This window comes from Tenrec ecaudatus, chromosome 7 (genome assembly GCF_050624435.1).
Source record: "Tenrec ecaudatus isolate mTenEca1 chromosome 7, mTenEca1.hap1, whole genome shotgun sequence".
NCBI classification, from domain to species: domain Eukaryota; kingdom Metazoa; phylum Chordata; class Mammalia; order Afrosoricida; family Tenrecidae; genus Tenrec; species Tenrec ecaudatus.
In genome coordinates this window covers 36,581,013-36,588,518 of record NC_134536.1, presented here as the reverse complement: position 1 = coordinate 36,588,518, position 7,506 = coordinate 36,581,013, and positions in this window count along the sequence as shown.

The following is a 7,506-nucleotide window of genomic DNA, read 5'->3' as shown; positions in this document are numbered from 1 at the left end:
AGACGGCTCATTAACAAGCCCCTGGATGAAAGCAGTACCTTCTTGCTTGTTGAAAGTGAAGAGAGCTTGAAGCATTCACTGATGAAGACCAAAAACTAGCATGGGTTGCAAATCAATTGAGAAAAAAAACACCAACCAGACAAATAGACAAATTCATGCTAAACAGGGGAAACATTGAAGTTGTCAAGAGTTTTGTTTTACTTGTGTTACTGATAACAAGGCTGTTTATTAAGCTGTGACAGGCACATGGCACATTTTGTTTGTTGAAAGCAAGTAGGATTCAAAGCACTTGCTGATAAAAACCAAGGATTGCAACTCAGTGTAGAGAAAATAAAATATCCTCACGACCTGGCCAGCAGACAACAGCATAATAAAAAAAGAGGACAGAGTGAAGTTGTCAAGGATTTCATTTTGCTTGGATTCATAATATTCATGGGAGTAGTAGTTAAGAGGTAAAACCCTGGAGAAAAAAATAGAACCCTGTAGGATACTGGGCAGATTTGTTGCACAAGACCTCGTTCAGTGTTGAAGAGTAAAGATGTCAGCTTGAGGAACAAAGTGCCCCTGACACAAGACTTAACATTGTCAATCACTGCACACACATGGACAAGGAATAGAGGGAAAATGATTTGACAAACTGCGACTGCAACCATGGGCTCCCCCATAAGGGCTATGAGGAGGGACACCCCTGAACAGTGTTTCATGCTGTGGTTCATGGTGCCTTAACAACACCACTCTGGAGAAAACAATAGGACTGATGGTTCTGGGGAGACATGGGAGAGGGAGTGGGGGAAAGGAAGTGGGTGTTAGCAAACCCACAGACAAGGGAACAACAAGTGATCTAAAATCGGTGATGAGGAGGGTGTAGGAGGCCTGGTAGGGCTTGATCAAGGGCAATGTAACCTAGAGGAATTACTGAAACCCAAATGCAGGCTGAGCATGATAGTGGGATAAGAGGAAAGTAAAAGGAAATAGAGGAACAAACTAGGAGGCAAAGGGCATTTATAGAGGTCTAAATACAGGCATGTGCATATGTAAATATATTTATATATGAGGATGGGGAAATAGATCTATGTGCATATATTTATAGGTTTAGTATTAAGGTAGCAATTGGACATTGGGCCTCTATTCAAGTACTCCATCAATGCAACAGCACTTTGTTCTATCAAAGTGGCATTCCATGACACTCACCTTCCAGACATGATCGCAGAAGACAAAGAGAGGGCATAAGCAAATGTGGTGAAGAAAGCTGATGGTGCCTGGCTATTAAAAGATGATATAGCGTTTGGGGTCTTAAAGGCTTGAAGATAAACAAGCGGCTTGAAGATAAACAAGCGGCCATCTAGCTCAGAAGCAACAAAGCCCACATGGAGGAAACACACCAGCCTGTGTGATCATGAGGTGTTGAAAGGATCAGGTATCAAGTACCAAAGAACAAAAAAATCATATCATTGTGAAGGTGAGAAATCAAAGGATATATTCCACAAAACCTCTTTAAGATGTTACTGATGTCACCTTGAGAACTAAGGTAGGCCTGACCCAAGCCATTGTATTTCCACTCCCGTCTTATGATTGCGGAAGCTGGACAATGAATGAGAGAGACCTCAGAAGGCATGATGCCTGTGGATCACAGTGTTGGTGGAGAAAGCTCCGCAGAGTGCAGCATACTCCTTAACAGGAGAGACCAGTCCCTGGGAAAGGACATCAAGCTTGGCAAAGTAGAGGGGCATCACAAATGAAGACTACCCTCAAGGAGATGGGTTGATACAGTGGCGGCAACACTGGGCTCAAGTGTACTAATTGTGAAGATGACAAGTGACCTGGCAGTGTTCAGAAGGAATTGGAGCAAACTGAACAGAACCTACCAACAACTACATTAATGGAAAGAAAATAACAAATTACCTCTCATGAAAACCATCTTAGAGCAAGCATTTCAGTTACTAACCTACAAAAAATAGGGTATTTTCCCTACTCTGTAGAGGATGACTCACATCAAGTTTAGTTTTAGAAGAAGAGAAAATGTAAAACCATTGACAATTGAGAAAGTGCACTGCAGAACACAACTCATGCACATCAACACTCAGCAAGAGTTACCTGTTGCTACTAAAGACTGAGGACATGAGCTCAGGCGAACAGACATGTGTATCTATCTGGTTCGTTCACTGCAGCAGCCTCAGTGCCTACAGCACCCTCTTCTTCAGTTGCTGCTCCTTGGAGCTCAGCGAGAAAGAAATAGATTATGCTAAGACCCTAAGGCCCCCATGACCGGAGCTCAGGGACTCCAGGAAACTTTCCTCACAGGATTTCTTTTTATCTCTCTCTCTCCTTTAAGAAAAAGCATCTTTGTTAAAATACAGAGAAGCTTTATTTCATTTTTAGTAGAGACAAATAACCACATACCAAAAAATACCAGATCTGAGAGCCCTTAGGGTTTCCAAGGCTGCAATCTTTACAGAAGCAGGTTGTCACATCTTCATCAGAGTCGCTGGCTGGTTCTAACCACAGACCTATCAGCTAGTAGATGAGTAATTTAGCCATTATGCTATTAGAGCTTCTACATGAATATAGCAGCTGTGTGTGTGTGTGTGTGTACCATATACTTTCTTCTTAAGGAGCTCTGGTGGGGTAGTGGCTTATGCATTGGACTGCTAATCACAAGATCAGCGGTTCAAACCCACCAGCTACTCCATGGAAGAAAGATGAGCCTATCTACTGCTATAAAGATTTGAAGTCATAAGCCAGAATTGGCTAGGTGGCAGTTACGCCATCTTGGGATATTCATATTTTCCCTAATCTAGTGTCTACCTTACCATATAAGGGTTTGTTTTCTTATTTCTAGCCCTCTTGTTTAAGAGGATGTGTGATGATGTAGTTGTTAGTTGGGCTGTGATAAGCATGGTCAGGAGTTCGAAACCACCAACAGCTCTGAGAAAGACAGTTACAGTCTTGGAAACCCCCGGGGAGTGGTTATGAGTCAGCATTGACTTGGTTGCAAATGAGTTTTTGTTTAAACGTCACTTACACATTTTTTTGAAACACATATGGATAGAAACAAATGAGTCACAGTCAGTCTGTGTGGGCAGAAGGCCAGCCCCCCACAACTAATCATAGGTTTGATAGGCACAATTGTACAATTGTATTATATATATATATATATATATATATATATATATATATTAGTAAAGTCCTCAAGAGCATGAGAGATAGAAGAGAGATTGAAATAATGGAGTCAGACACATTTCATAGTAGTATGCTCACCTCAGCCCCACCTGGTGGTCCATGTGGAGATAGGGGAGGAGAAGGAGGACAAGGGGAAAGGGACCAGAGGAGCAAGGATGGGAGAGGAGAGGGAGAATGGACAAGAGGCCAAGAGGGGAACCCGAGAGAGCTCTTTATTGCTAACCCAGGCCTATATCCCTTTGGGGGGACATGCAAGACCCCTAATCACAGGTAAAAACATACATCACAGGAAGGAGTTGTAATACAGCAATGAGAGGGGGGACAATTTAGGGATATACACGCAATAGGAAGAGGAGGGATTGGGGGCATACATGTGACAAGAAGGGTGGATCCTAGATTCAGGATGGCAGCCTAACTTTGGATGTCACTGAGCAGGTTTGACCTGTTCCCTGGATCTCCTTAGAAACCATTATCAGTAGGGTGTAAACTCCTCCTACAGGAACCAAATTGTTGACTGCAAACCTTTAAGGAGAAGTAGCCCATTGTCCTTAACAGCAGGGAGTTGGGGGGGGGGCTACCTGTGGTAGGACCAGACAGTAGTCTAGCAACTGACTGCCTTCAGGAAGGATGTCTCTAAGAATCTGACCTCCCACCATATGCAGGCAAACAGCCTCTAATGTTGACATGTCTTTGGGGGAGACAAAGCTGGGGAAAAGTCTCTTTATAATCCCACCAGTCTGTAACTTTTCTTATATTAAGATAAACTTGTAATGGCTGAAGCCTGAGCAATAAACAAAACCTGCTCCTTCTGCAATTTTGAATAAAACTCGCTTTTACCAAAATTACTTCTTTTACTTACTGTTGTATTATTAAGTGGGTCCTGGTACTTTCAATATTTTCCCCCAATATTATATTTCATGTGCATCAACTCTTCTGCTCTCTTCCTTATTCATCGCCCAACTTTCATATGTATATGATGCAATTGAAATTTATGTGTACATATTATATGTTTATATATAAATATTCATATCTATGATGGAATGGGCACATACATACATATAAATAATGTTGTTTTTGGTTTTAGATGCCTTCCAGTAAGTTCGACCCTTATGACCCTATGCTCCAAAGAATGAAACACTGCCTGGTCCAGAGCCATCCTCACCAATGTTCTTCTGCCTGAGCCCATTGTTGGAGCCACTGTGTCAATCCATCTCATTGAGGACCTACTTTTAAAAAAATCATTTTATTGGGGGCTCATATAGCTCTTATCACAATCCATACATCCATCCACTGTGTCAAGCACATTTGTACATTTGTTGCCATCATCATTCTCAAAACATTTTCTTTCCGCTTCAGCCCTTGGTATCAGCTCCTCATTCCCCCCTCCCCCTTCCCTCCCTCACAAACCCTTGAGAGTTTATAAATATAGTTTATAGTTAAAAGCTATAAATAGCTATATACACTGACCAATTTCTCCCTTCACCCAATTCTCTGTTGTCTATCCCCTAGGGAGGGGGTTATATGTAGATCCTTGTGATTGCTTCCACCTTTCTCCCCCACCTTTCCCTTACCCTCCTGGTATCACTACTCTCACTTTTGAGGGGTTTATCTGTCCTGGATTCCCTGTGTTTTCAGCTCTTATCTGTACCAGTGTACATCCCCTCGTCTTGCCAGATTTGTAAAGTAGAATTGGGATCAAGATATTATGGGGAGAAGGGAGGAAGCATTAGGGAACTAGAGGAAAGTTGTATGTTTCATCAGTGCTATACTGCATCCTCACTGGCTTGTCTCATCCCTGAGACCCTTCTGTAAGGGGATGTCCAGTTGCCTACAGATGGGTTTTGGGTCTCCATTCCGCTTTCTCCCTCATTCACAATGATATGATATTTTGTTCTTTGATGCCTGATACATGATCCTATCAATACCTTGTGATCACTCAGGCTGGTGTGCTTCTTCCATGTGGGCTTTGCTGCTTCTCAGCTAGATAGTCTCTTCTTTATCTTCAAGCCTTTAAGACCCCAGACACTATATCTTTTGAGAGCCAGGCACCATCAGCTTTCTTCACCACATTTGATTATGTACCCACTTTTTCTTTGGCAATCGTGTCTGGAAGGTGAGCATATTGGAATGCCAGTTTAAAGAACAAAGTGTTCTTGCATTGAGGGAGTATTTGAGTAGAAGCCCAATGTCAGTCTGCTACCTTAATACTAAACCTATAAATGTATGCACATAGATCTATTTTTCTGTCCTCATGTCTAAATATATTTACATATGCACATGCCTGTATTTAGACCTCTATAAATGCCCTTTGCCTCCTAGTTCTTTCTTCTATTGAGGGCCTGCGTTTTATTATTTTTTTTCTTCTGTCCTTCCACTTTACCAAGCATGAAATCTTTCTCCAGGAGCTAGTGTCTCCTGACAATATGCTCAAAGTATGTACGTCTTCCCATCCTTGCCTCCAAGGAGCACTCTGGACAGACGTCTTCCGGGACAGAAAGTGCTGTTTGTCCTTTTAGCAACCCCTGGTACTTTCAAGGCTCTTCTCAGCAATCCAAATGCAATGATTCTGCTTCAAACTTCCGTATTCAATAACCAACTTTCAGATGCAAATGAGCCCATGGGAAATACCCTGGCTTGGTTCAGGCCGCACCTTAACCTCAAAATAACCTTGTTCTCAATACTCTTCAGAGATCTTGTGCAACTGAATTACTTAAGACACGGGGTCCAAAGCAGTGTGGAGTTCCATCTCCACAGAAGTGGAAGTAGTATATTTTGGCCTCAATTACGCATTTTTTTTCACTCACGTGTTCTTTGAAAATTAGTGGCAAATTACTGGCTGACAAAACAAAAATGTGCCACAGGCAAATACTTTTCAAAATCCTCGTTTTTCCCCTGTGTGTTCCTGAGACTACGGGTTTGTTTCTTGTTGTTGTTGTTTGTCCTTGTTTCAAATGTTTCCTTAAGTAACTTCTTAAGTAAATGTTTCCTTAAGAAGTAACTTTAGCCTATTGTGCTAGGCTTTATTTCAGGGGTACCAGGTATCCTAGCCCAAGAAAGGCTCCAAGTTCAACTAACAGAATTTGTGAAAGGTCTTGGGAGTGAATGCTGTGACCTTATGGCAGACTTAAATCAGAACCTGAGTTAATCCCTGGCACTGTGTAATTATTGACAAAAGGTCTCGTTAATGATTTTCTGTGGAGGAAGTCGGGATCCTTGGATAGTATGGGAACATCCTACCAGCCCAAAGTATTTCTCCAGCTTCAGCGTCCCAGAATCCTAACTTCGGAGGAACATGAAAGAGCAGATCATGTCGCATATAACTGCTGTGGCAATCAATTTGGCAAATTCAAAAGGCACAGCCACCTTAATCCCTGCAGCATGATGGAGAGTCCAAGACCGTGTTCTTTCAGTACTCTTTCAGAGTCTCTTGGTTTGACTTGCATTAACTGCCTGAAGAGTCGAGCACTCCAGTGATAGAAGGTCCCTTTACCTGTTCCGAAACATGACGTCAGCTCAGCCTGTTCCTCTACAAGTGGACATTTCCTTTCCCAGAGACTGAGACAGAGGCACGGCCACAGTCGTATTGACCCAGATGATTTCACTGGCAAATTGCACCGAACATTCTGAGAACTGACAGCAATTCTACGCAGACTACTCCAGGACATGGAAAAGGATGAAATTCTGAGTTCATTCCATGAAACAAATAGAACTCTGATACCAAAGACAGGCGAAGGTACGAGTCAAAAGAAAACCTAGTGGCCACGATGAGAACAGGCACACATGGTTCCCACAGAAGCCTGGCGCGGTGACCGTGGTTTCCTCTGCCTCTACATCCACCAGCAAGTGGCCTTCGAGATTCCCCATCCCTCAAAGATACATGAGTCAGGAGAAGCCTCCAGTTCAACATCTGATCCACGGACTTGAACTGCACTAGACTTGCCCAATTCTACAACCGTGTAAGGCTTTGTCGTCTTTTTTTGTTTCAGCTTTCCTTGTTGGAGTGCTGCAGATTCTTATAGCTCTTAAAGATTAGTTCCTTAGCAGAGGCATGATCTAGAAAGTCAAGGTATGGATAGAGATATAAACATCAGTATGTGCATATGTAAATACACTAATTAATTAAAATAGTGGTATTGGCCTATGTACATATATTTATATGGCAATACATTGAGGAAGTGAACAGATTTTCAGCCTCAGCTCAAGCCTTCCCTCAATGTGAGAAACACTTGGTTCTAACAACCTGGCATTCTGTGATGCTCACCCTCCTGACAAAATTGCTGAAGACAAAGGGGGTGCATAAGCAAATGTGGTGAAGAAAGCTGATGA